The sequence below is a fragment of the Lotus japonicus genome, chromosome 4 (assembly GCF_012489685.1).
Source record: "Lotus japonicus ecotype B-129 chromosome 4, LjGifu_v1.2".
NCBI lineage: Eukaryota > Viridiplantae > Streptophyta > Magnoliopsida > Fabales > Fabaceae > Lotus > Lotus japonicus.
Window position 1 is genome coordinate 56,659,394 of NC_080044.1, and position 11,960 is coordinate 56,671,353.

An 11,960-nucleotide genomic window follows, 5' to 3' on the forward strand; every position below is an offset into this window, starting at 1 on the left:
TATCCAAGAATGGTTGATTTATCATTTATACCTACGACTAATCTAACTTTCTTTCTGTATTGCAGGGGCAGAAAGAAGAAAAAGGTGAAGGAGGGGTTGTCCATGACTGCTTTGCTTCAATTTCTATTGTTGCTTCTTAGCTTTGCTTCCCTTGGCCGTGCCGAAGTAAGCAACAGAGGTGAGCTTCATGCACTAAAGTTTATAGTAATAAAACTAACAATTATTTAAAATCTAATCAATTCATATTCATTGCAGAGTTGTTTAAAATGCGGATAAGTTGTGGCTCGCTTCAAAATGTCTCTGATATGAATCGCATGCGAGCATGGACTGCAGACAAATATTACTCAGGTGGCATAGCTGTCACTGCATCTAGGACGAGTGCGATCACTCCTGTGCTGGGGACTCTGAGATATTTTCCATCAGATTACGGTCCCAACAATTGCTACACAATTGATAAAGTGCCAAAGGGCCACTACATGGTGAGAATTTTTTTTGCACTGATTGTTCATATTGAAGAAGTGCCACAATTTGATGTATCAATCGAAGGCACTCTATACTCCTTGAAATCGGGGTGGAACAATGCTGCGGACCAAGCATTTCTGGAAGTCTTAATGTTTCTTATGGAGGGGTCGGTTTCAATATGTTTGCATGACACTGGTCACGGAGATCCCGCAATCTTCTCAATTGAGATACTTCAAATGGACGATAATGCGTATTTTTCCACACAGGAAAATCAAGTTTATATACTTAGAACAGTTAAAAGGCTGAGTTGTGGTTTTGCACAATTAAGATTTCTACCTGATTACGGTAGTGATCACTATGGAGGGGAGAGATTTTGGCTCCATATAAGTACTTTGGAAGAGGAAGCCAGTCTTTCTACATCTGTTCGTACTAGAATTGAAAATGTTATGCTACCGCCGAACTTTTATCCAGAATTTCTGTATGAATCAGCACTTGTTAGTACTAGTAGCCAGCCTAGTCTAACATATATATTGGATGTTGAAACCCCGGGAAACTATTCTGTTTGGTTACATTTTGCTGAGATTGATAGTTCAATCATTTCCAAAGGTCAAAGGGTCTTCAATATTCTGATAAATGGTGTTGTTGTATTTGAAGATGTGGACATCATAAAGTTGACGGGGAAGCAATACACTGCCCTTGTACTTAATACAACCGTCACGGTTAATAGGACCAAAGTTATCATAACTTTCATTCCAAAAGAAGGTTGTCTCGTCATAGTTAATGCCATTGAGATATTTAAGTTATTCTGCCTGGGGCAAAAACTGTATCAGATGAAGGTACATATGCGAACTCCTAATTTTGTTATTGGGTACAACATGAACTTTTATCCTGTAATCGGTTGCTCTATTACATTTACTTGTTATCTAATTTTATATACTAAAGGCTTGTTAGAATTTGCTAGTTAACCATTCCCCCTTTACTCCAGTTAAGGCTTTACAAACATTGAAGAAGGCTTTGGGGCTTCCTCCGAGGTTTGGTTGGAATGGTGATCCTTGTCTTCCGCAGCAACATAAATGGACTGGAGCAGATTGTCAATTTGATAGAAGTAGCGGTCGTTGGGTCATTGATGGACTGTAAGCTCTTTTTACTTCTCCATATTTTTCTTTTGTACCAAATCCAAGATTCAACCCCCCTTCCCCACCAGCAAAAAAGTGCTTTAGCTGTATGCCTCTGCCCAATGAAAACTTAGTTTCAAACTGATCACTTGATGTTGTATCTGTAGTGGTCTTGAAAATCAAGGTCTGAAGGGTTACTTACCAAATGACGTCGGAAGATTGAAGAATCTACAATCCCTGTATGTCCCAAGTACATTCCTTTTAGGAAAACATTGCCATGACATGATGTTGAAAGTCAAATGCAATTAATTAGCACACTAATTAGAATAATTAGAGTCTGATTTATACAGCTAATTAGGACTTTTATGTCAATGTTATTAACATTCGTAGAGAGAATATTTTCCCTGATTTTTAGGCTAGAATAGTGCCCAGGTCTTTAGTCATTTGTATTCTATAAATACTGCTCATGTATCATTTTACCAATCAATATAATATCATATATTTTCCGCATGGTATCAGAGCTCGATCTGAACCATCCCTAACCTAGCACCGTCAAGCCATGGGAGACCAAAAATCTGATGAGTCACTCAAGGCGGAGGCTGGATCATTTCCGACCAGCTCACACGACGGGCTTACTCACCTTATCACTGGTCATAAGTTGAATGGCCAGAACTATAACCAATGGGTAAGGTCAGTCACGATCTTCCTCCAAGGAAAAGGAAGAGAAGGCTACATCACAGGAGATTTCAAGTGTCCTGAGAAAGGGGACACCAATCTTCAAAAATGGCAACTTGAGAACAGCCAAGTGATGACATGGCTGCTCGACACCATGACAAATGAAATTGGTGAAAATTTCATGTTCTATGACACTGCAAAAGATATATGGGATGCAGTGAAGGAGACATACTCAGATGTCGACAATACATCTGCTGTGTTTGAGATAAAAAGCATACTCCATGACCTTCGACAGGGAGAATCCTCAGTTACTGAGTATTTTAACATACTCAACAGACATTGGCAGCAACTGGACATATATGAAGAAGTTAAATGGTGTTGTACGGAGGATCAGAAGAAATACGAGGACCTGGTCGAAAAAGATAGAATTTACAAGTTCCTATTGGGACTAAACAAGGATCTTGATGAGGTTCGTGGAAGGATCCTTGGAACTAAACCACTTCCAAAAATTCGGGAAGCTTTCTCAGAAGTAAGAAGGGAAGAAAGCAAGAGGAAACTCATGCTAGGGACATCCATCTCAGCCCCATCCACTGAAAGCTCTGCAATGGCAGCAAGAGGAAACCAACCTCAGCCACCAGCAATGAAAACTCGCCCCTGGTGTGATCAATGCAAGAGGCCAGGCCACACCAAGGAGAATTGTTGGAGTATATATGGAAAACCTCCAGAAGCCAAACAATTCAAAAGTAAGGAAGGCAGAGGAAACACTGTGGTTCACCACCAAAACTCTGAGGTAATCTCTAATTCATCACCATTCAGCAAAGAACAAATGGAGACTCTTCAAAAACTCCTTCAGCAGACCATGTTAACTGCAGGAAAAGTGGTACTGCTGCAGTGGCTAAAAAAGGTAATTTCTTATATGCCTTAAACACTAGCAAAGGGAAAATAGAGTCATGGATCATTGACTCAGGAGCTTCAGATCACATGACTGGAGACTTAACTTTGTTTAGTAGTTATTCTCCTTGTCCCTATAACTACACTGTTCGAGTAGCTGATGGAACACATTCTAAGGTCATGGGTAAAGGATCAGTTATTATCTCCCCACATATTACACTTGAATCAGTTTTATATGTGCCCGAACTTGATTGTAACTTGTTGTCCATTAGCAAGATTACAAGAGATTTGAAATGTGTTGCTAAATTCTCCGATAACCTGTGTGAATTTCAGATTTTGGAGTCGGGGAAGACGATTGGCAATGCTAAAGAGTGTGTTGGACTCTACCTCCTCAAAGTTGAAAAATCAGAAGAATTGAAAACCCATTCTTATGCAGTAGCAACAGTTCCAAGTAGTGAAAATGATGTAATGTTGTGGCACTACAGATTAAGCCACCTAAATTTCATGTACTTGGAAAAGATTTTTCCCTCATTATTCAATAAAAACCAGAAGAATTTTCAGTATGAAACTTGCCAATTGTCTAAGCATACTCGCAGTCATTACCCACCACAACCCTATAAACCATCTCAACCTTTCTCATTAATCCATAGTGATGTATGGGACCTTCACGGGTTCACAACATTACTGGCTCAAGATGGTTTGTCACCTTCATTGACGATCACACACGGGTCACTTGGGTGTTTCTAATGAAGGAAAAATCAGAAGTTGGGAAGATTTTTGAAGTATTTCATAACATGGTGCAAACACAATTTCAAAGCAAGATTCAAATACTTAGAACTGACAATGGTCGTGAGTATTACAATCTTGCTCTAACTTCCTACCTTCAAAAGGTTGGAATTGTTCATCAAAGTTCTTGTGTAGACACCCCCCAACAGAATGGAGTTGCGGAAAGGAAAAATAGACACCTTTTGGAAGTGACTAGATCAATCATGTCGGCTACTAATGTTCCAAAACAATTTTGGGGAGAAGCTGTCCTTTCGGCCACATATCTCATAAACCGAATGCCTTCCCGTATCCTTGACTTTAAGACCCCATTATCCACACTTCAAACCACCTTTCCAGCCAGCAAAATCCTTTCTTCCATTCCATTAAAAGTCTTTGGATGTTCAGCCTTTGTCCACAACCTCAACCCCCACCGTAGCAAACTGGACCCAAGGTCTATCAAGTGCATTTTTCTTGGTTATTCTCCCCACCAAAAAGGATATAGGTGCTACTCTCCCATAACTAAAATTTTTTACCACACTATGGATGTAACTTTCTTTGAGAATCAAGCCTATTACACCAAAGTTGGCATTCAGGGGGAGCAATCATACAGGTATCCAACTGAAACTTTGGAATACCAATCTTTGGTACTTGAACAAACTGAACCTGCACAAATCTTACCAACTCAAGCCTCCTCTCAACCAGCTGAAACAACACCTAAGCCAATTGAAAGGACAACAGAAGTTGTAGCAGAAACTGAAAATGATGGAGTTGAAGTTTTAACTTCATCCCAACAGAATCAAGACCCAAAAGTACAAGGAGGAAACTTGAAGACTTATGAAAGGAAAAGAAGGAAGAAAGTAGAGTCGAGCACAACTCCAACGCAGAACCATGAGTCCAACCAGGCCCTAGAAAATGAAGTCCCTACGGGTAATGTTGTTCCTAATTATGTTCCTGTTAACATGAATGCACCTGACACTTATATTTCTATTGCCATGAGAAAAGGGGTGAGAACTTGTACTCAACACCCTATTGAGAGATATGTTTCATATGGAAAGTTATCACAAAAATACAGGTCATTTGTAGCTGCTGTTGACAACATAGAAATTCCCAAAAACATTCAAGAAGCTCTGCAGAAACCTGAATGGGCAGCAGCTGTAACAGAAGAAGTTCAAGCACTGGTAAAAAATGGGACTTGGGAAATCACCACTATACCAGAAGGAAAGAGGCCAGTGGGATGCAAGTGGATATTTTCAATCAAATACAATGCTGATGGAAGTATAAACAGGTACAAAGCCCGGTTGGATGCAAAAGGATTTACACAATCATATGGAGTGGATTATGAAGAGACATTTGCACCTGTGGCAAAACTCAATTCTGTTCGAGTCCTGTTATCTTTGGCTATTGCACCTTTGTATGGGGAAATATGGTAACTTGGAGAAGTAAGAAACAATCTGTAGTAGCTAGGAGTAGTGCAGAAGCTTAGTTCAGAGCTATGGCACAAGGTATTTGTGAAGGAATTTGGCTCAAACGAATGCTGGATGAGATCAGAATTCCTACCAATTACACCATGAGAATACTGTGTGACAACAAGGCTGCTATAAGCATTGCTAAGAATCCAGTTCACCATGATAGGACAAAGCATGTGGAGATTGATAGGCATTTCATTAAGGAGAAAATTGATCAAGAGATTATAGGTGTTGATCACATTCCATCATGCAAACAAACAGCAGACATTATGACTAAAGCTCTTCCAAGGAACATATATGAAAATATCAGATCCAATCTGGGTATGATAGATATCTTCCACCCAGATTGAGGGGGAGTGTTGAAAGTCAAATGCAATTAATTAACACACTAATTAGAATAATTAGAGTCTGATTTGTACAGCTAATTAGGACTTTTATGTCAATGTTATTAGCATTCATAGAGAGAATATTTTCCCTGATTTTTAGGCTAGAATAGTGCCCAGGTCTTTAGTCATTTGTATTCTATAAATACTGCTCATGTATCATTTTACCAATCAATATAATATGATACATTTTCCGCACATGATTGTATAACTATGCTGCATGATTTGAATGATTTATCTGGCCTTTTTAATTGTTCTTTTTAATTTACCATTCTTGTTCCTTATGCTTATTTTACTATTACATTACAGAAACTTATCTGGTAACCAAATTCATGGATGCATTCCGACTTCAATTGGAACAATAACTACTTTACAAGTGTTGTAAGTGACTTCTTGTTCTCCCTCTTCTTAGTGTTATAGTTTTGCAAAGTAACGAGAGTGAGAGAAAATAGAGAGAGAAGATTTTTAGGGAAATAATATTTGTTTGTATATAACTGAGAGCAATACATGTCTTTATATAGAAAACATAAAAGACCTAACTTTATAATATTATGGAATAGATAGCAATAATACAGTGAAAATCCATGTTGCAAAATCACTATGATTTGTCAAAGTTAATGGCTAAATTTACATTAAAAAAGGTTTGGAAAGAAAAGGAATCAGATGTCTAAGATTTTAAATAGAAGATTAATGTTTTGAGGGCAACATTACTTTTGTTCTCAATATTCTGTAATCATCAGTCAATTTATTAAATTCTGAATTTCTACACCTATACGTCAATGACTCAATTTCTTCTTGCTTTGTGTTAAAAACTCTAAGAACTGAAATTGTATTCTGTTATTGTATTTCTGAAAGGTGAATCTTACAGTGAACATCACTAGGCTATATATAGAGATAGAGGGAGAGAAGCTTGTGCAGCAAGCTATCCTAAGAGAGAGAATCAGTTATCAGTTACACAGTAACTGAGTCTGTTACAGCTAACTAATTCTATTACACTTACTAACAGACTGCCATGTCAGCACGTGACTACATATACTCTAATACTTTGATTTAAATTGCTTTATATTAGCTTCATTGTGAGATTACTGGAAGTTTTGAATCCTTGCTTTGGCTATCATGGTAATATTATTTTTGAATGTCATGCACACATGCAGGGACCTTTCTTCTAACTTTTTCAACGGATCAATTCCTGAAAGCCTTGGAGAGTTGACATCGTTACAAAAACTGTAAGATTGCTTGGACTTTTAACTTGAATAAGACAAATAAGAAGACAAGAGTTTTGTATTAAAAAAATACTTATGCAGGAACCTTAATGGCAACTCATTGACTGGAAGTGTCCCCGATACTCTGATTTTTCAAAATCACAAGTTCAAGTATGATTTCATTGTATCTCCTTGTTACTTCTTAACTTTCTTTACGATTAAGTTGTTTGTTAAATCTACACTTGTATGCTGCAGTTTTGGCAATAATTCTGGATTATGTGGTATACCTAGTCTAGTCTCCTGTGTAACTCCTGCTAGTGCTAAAGTTGGTATGATGATAGCAGCTCGAGTCAGTATATGGATAGGAGGATTTCTACTGATTATCGGTTGTCTAGTCTTCTGCGGTTGGAGGTGAGATATTAATTTATGTTATCATAGGACTCTTATTTCTGGGATTAAAGAAAAATCACCCGTTTGTCTATTTTTCTTGTTAGATATTTCACACGTAAGCCCCAAGGGTACGAGAGTGGAATACAGTTGGGGGACTTGGGGGACAAGAGTCAAGGTGAACACTCGGATCATGAGCCCTTGGTCGAAACACAAGAATCAACAACAGTTCCAACACAAGAATCAACAACAGTTCCAAGGAGATCTGCGAGAATACAGAATCAAAAGAGCAAGTAAAAGTCAAAGGATAGGTGAGAACACATGTGTAACCTTAGGTCTAAATTATAACCTTTTCTTTCTCCTACTTATTGATTTATTAATTACTAATTATTATCCTATTTTCTTTATAATTCATTGCATATTGGTGGTTATAATTGTTACATATTATACTCTAAATGAACGTCATTTCCATTAAAATTCCTTAGTTTTGGGAAGTGAGAAGATGTTTTTAGTGAGTCAAAATTCCATGTAATGGTCTTTTGTGCAATCGTTCATGAATAACATTTTGTTGTGTGAATTTAAGTGATGAATTATCATAACTCATAAGTCATAACTTTGTATTTGTTGAACAGGAGCATCAAAGAACTTCTTGTGGCATCTTGGTTTAGTCTCTCTAGGTTGAAACATGAGCATCAAAGAACTTCTTGTGGCATCTTGGTTTAGTCTCTCTAGGTTGAAACATGAGCATCATAACTTCTTGTGACAACTTGGTTTAGTATCTCAGTACATTGAAATGAATTAGTTTTACTTCTTGTATGGGTTAGTGGTTATCAAGGACTGTACTAATGGATTAGTTTGACTTCTTGTATGGGTTAGTGGTTATCAGGGACTGTACTAATGGATCAGTTATTTGTGTACATACTCTTTTAAGTACTCTACGCTTCATTTTTTGAAGCACTTGGTTCATGCTGGAATTCTATTTAAAATTTAAGCTTTCATGGAAATCATGATTGTTAGAATTCTCCAAAATTAGCTCCTGTAATGCTGCCATAAAATTCAGATTGTAACCCTTCTAGGTGACGTCTAAGATTTGCCTGGCCCAAGGATTTGGAATCTAGAAAATAGAATAATCCTAACCATAAGGAGTCAACTCTTATATCTATTGCATATTATTGTGGATTAGAATAGTGACTTGTGGTTCAATTTTGTTGAATATATTTGAATTGAATTATGGGGAGTGATCAATTACTGGAGTGTCCAATTTCAAAGCTTTTGTTTTCATCAGGACCTTTATGCAGCAGAAACATCGTTTGGTTTTGTGATTTGTATAGTAGTTTCTAATGTCTATTGTATGCAGTTGGGTCTTAATCTTGCTGTGTTTTCCCTGTAGCGTTTTGGTTTCCTCTTTCTTTTTGCTTTGGAAGCCTAGACTAATAAAGGGTTTGGTTTGGTTTTTTTGCAGCAGGTTCTAATCTTTAGAGGTTTTTTCTTTTTCAGGTCTTTGTCTTGCTGTGTTTTTTCTATATCAGGGAGCCACCCAGATTTTGTTCAGTTCTCTATCTTGCTAAGTTGTAAATGAAAGTCTAAATTGTAACTGTTTTACTTTCTGAAGTTTTCAGGTAAAGATATCTTCTAAAGCTAAGACAGTTGCAACACGCATACAAAACATAAAGTTACCATCTTATTCATGGCTGCAGAGCATTTTAAATTGTATGCGGCAAGTGTCTTTTACCGTTTCCTAATTGTTTTTATTTACTTTAGTTGGGTACATACGTTGAAAGTATTTTCAAGGATGTGAAAAATCCAACCTTGATTGCTTTCATCTATTTTGTACTATAGTTTATTACGATTGTTCTTTGCCTTGCTTTCTTTGTTGGAGAAGGTGGCTTTAATTCTGGGTTGAGGAAGATGTATGCTTTAGCACCCTTAGATGTTTTGCTTATACAAAGCAAGACATATCAATAAGCAATCAACCTTATGTCTACGCCTTCAAACAACCTTATGTCTATTTTTTTTGGTTTCAAAGAAAAACTAAACCACCTTATGTCTATAAAGCATCTTATCGTTTTGAAGGAGTCTACGCATCTTTAAATGTTAAGTTTTTTTTTTTATAGGTAAATGTTAGTGGTTAATTGTTAGTAAGTTAGAAAGTCAATTCAAATTTCTCTTCCAATGTTCGAATCTTTGATTTTCCCCTCCCCAACTCTTATTAGTTTCTGCTTTTGATTATGTTAATCTTAGTTTTGTTAGACGCACCGTAACACTGTTGCGGACTTTTTGGCTAGGAACGCTGCAACCTATGCTGGTTTTGTATGGGTTGAAGAGGTTCCTGATGCCGCTCTTCCTTTCATTATTTCTGATGCAACTCTTCTGGAGCCAATTGGCATTTAATAGAATTGCAGTTTACTTTCAAAAAAAAAAACTCTTATGTCCTCTTACAACTTGAGCTAACCCTCGGGACTTAAATGTTAAGTTTGTTGTTTGAGTTTTAATTTTTAAATCTCCCTATGTGATTTTGATATATCCCTTGACTCTAACTCCTTAAGTGCTACATTCCATTTATATAGTCTTTTTTTTTTTAATTTTTAAATCTCAAATCTTCACGTGACATGATTCACGTAGGATTAACATATGAGAGGATCCAAATCCGCAATTCCTATCACATATGAAAGTATTTTTAAAAATCGTCTTGGATTTTTAATCATTTGATTAAATCGGATCATGTATGAGAATTGCGGATTTGGATCCTCTCATATGTTAATCCTACATGAATCATATCACGTGAAGATTTGAGTATTTTTTTTTTATGAAATTTGGGCCTTTCATAGATATATGGAGAGAGAAAATTAAAATATTGTGGGAAATAATACTGATTATCAGATTTCATTTAAAAAGTAATAAATGGTCAAGATCTTTCACATGACATGAACATGTCTCGTACTTACTAATTTTAATAAATTTCTCATAAACTTAAACACACTAACTAGTAACGTATAGTACAAAATAAGCTCAAATCATATGTATACTTTTAGCATATGTATATATTATATACTTGATGTTTGTTTTACCTAAAAAAAATTATTTGCATTTAATTATAAACATTTTTGTACTCACCAAGAGAGTGCAAATAAGCAAGCTTAGCCCAAGAATCCTAGAAGGTGCCTTTTAACAACTAAAATGCCAAATATGTATTGAGTAAATAAAGAAGCTAACTTTACAATGAGGTGAGACCCTCTATATATATAGTAGGGAGGAAAACCCTAGAAATGAGTGAGCTTGGACCTATGGGCCTTACAAGAGCTGGCCCATAAGTCCATTAGCCTAATCCCTAAATTATATCCCTAAGTATGTAGTTGGTCCCTAGGTAGTTGAGCATCACTGTCCTGGACGTGCTGTTTTGGGGCACCCTTCATGTATATGATGGATAGGTCTTGAGAGGGTTGGGGACCTGCCCAATCCATATCTTATGAAAAATAATTTGTAATGGTAAAATTGAGCGCGGTCGGTCACGACCCAAGCAATTGCTTCCACAGATTTTTTTACTAGTGGAGAAAATTTTTGGGATAATTTAGTTCCAAGTGTAGCGTATCTTTATAGCGGAGTGTTATAATTTAATTTGTTGGTATATAGACAATGAGAATTATGTTTGTCGGTGAAGACAATGATTGTCGGTGTAGACAATGAAGACTGAAGACCATTACAATCAAGGTGGAGATTGTTGGGGTTGATTGCAATGTAAGTCCACATTGCTAATGAAGGAGAAAAAAGATTAAGGAAAGCTATTGGAGAAGTCCCACATTGCTTAGATTAGTGAGGGTTGGGAGAGTTCAATGCTATATATATGGATCTCATGCTCTTTATTTCAACACACCAAAGCAGTAGCATCTGAAAACACTTTAAGTTCATATTTGTGTTTTTTTTTCTCTTATGCTCTTGTTTTAGAGTATTGTGAGATGTGGTTAAATATTCACATTGGAGAGTGTGGGTGTACTGGGGTCATGAGTGGTTGAGAGTGAAGTCTATGTGTTGTAATAATTTTCACATAGGCATCGTTTGGTAGAGAAGAGAGATAGAGAAGAGAGAGTATGAAAGAGAGAAGTTGAGTAGAGAGAAATATGTGAGAAATATAGTAGATTTAAAGGTTGTTTGGTATGATATAAAGAGAAAAAAGAAAGAATGAGGTGGAGGAGAGAGAGAAAAATAATTTTTATTGTGTCAAAACATTTCTTGCGGTTTTTGACAATTTTTGGCAACTTGTAACCGCCAGAAATGTTAAAATATTAATTAATGCAGCAGCTCTCCTCTCTCTCTCTCTCTCTCTCTCCCAATTTCTCTTCATTTTGGGGAGACCCAAAAACCCACCTTCTCATCTCTCTCTCTCCCCCTCTCTGCTCCCACCAAACAAGGGTGCTTCTTCTTTCTCTTCTCTAACTCTCTCCAACCTATCTCTCTCTTCACAAACTCACTTCTACCAAATATAGCAATAGTGTTTATTCTCTGGTTGTCGGTTTTGACAACGGCCGTAGTTTTTTCTCCAGTTTTGGAGTTTCCACGTTATATTTTTGTGTTATTGATTGCAGGGCGTGTATAGACAATTTGGGGCCTAAGGCAAAA

The 11,960-nt window shown here is 36.8% G+C and overlaps 1 long non-coding RNA gene and 1 pseudogene across 1 annotated transcript; both read left to right on the forward strand.

The window, feature by feature from the left end:
- Positions 1 to 68: 68 nt before the first annotated feature.
- LOC130713026 (receptor-like protein 4) lies at positions 69 to 7,374 on the forward strand (annotated as a pseudogene).
- Positions 7,375 to 7,516: 142 nt separating this feature from the next.
- On the forward strand, positions 7,517 to 8,312 carry LOC130715771 (uncharacterized). Its single transcript, XR_009011775.1, has 2 exons — positions 7,517 to 7,657; positions 7,979 to 8,312. It is a non-coding gene; the product is annotated as an uncharacterized LOC130715771 (long non-coding RNA).
- The last annotated feature ends 3,648 nt before the right edge of the window (positions 8,313 to 11,960 follow it).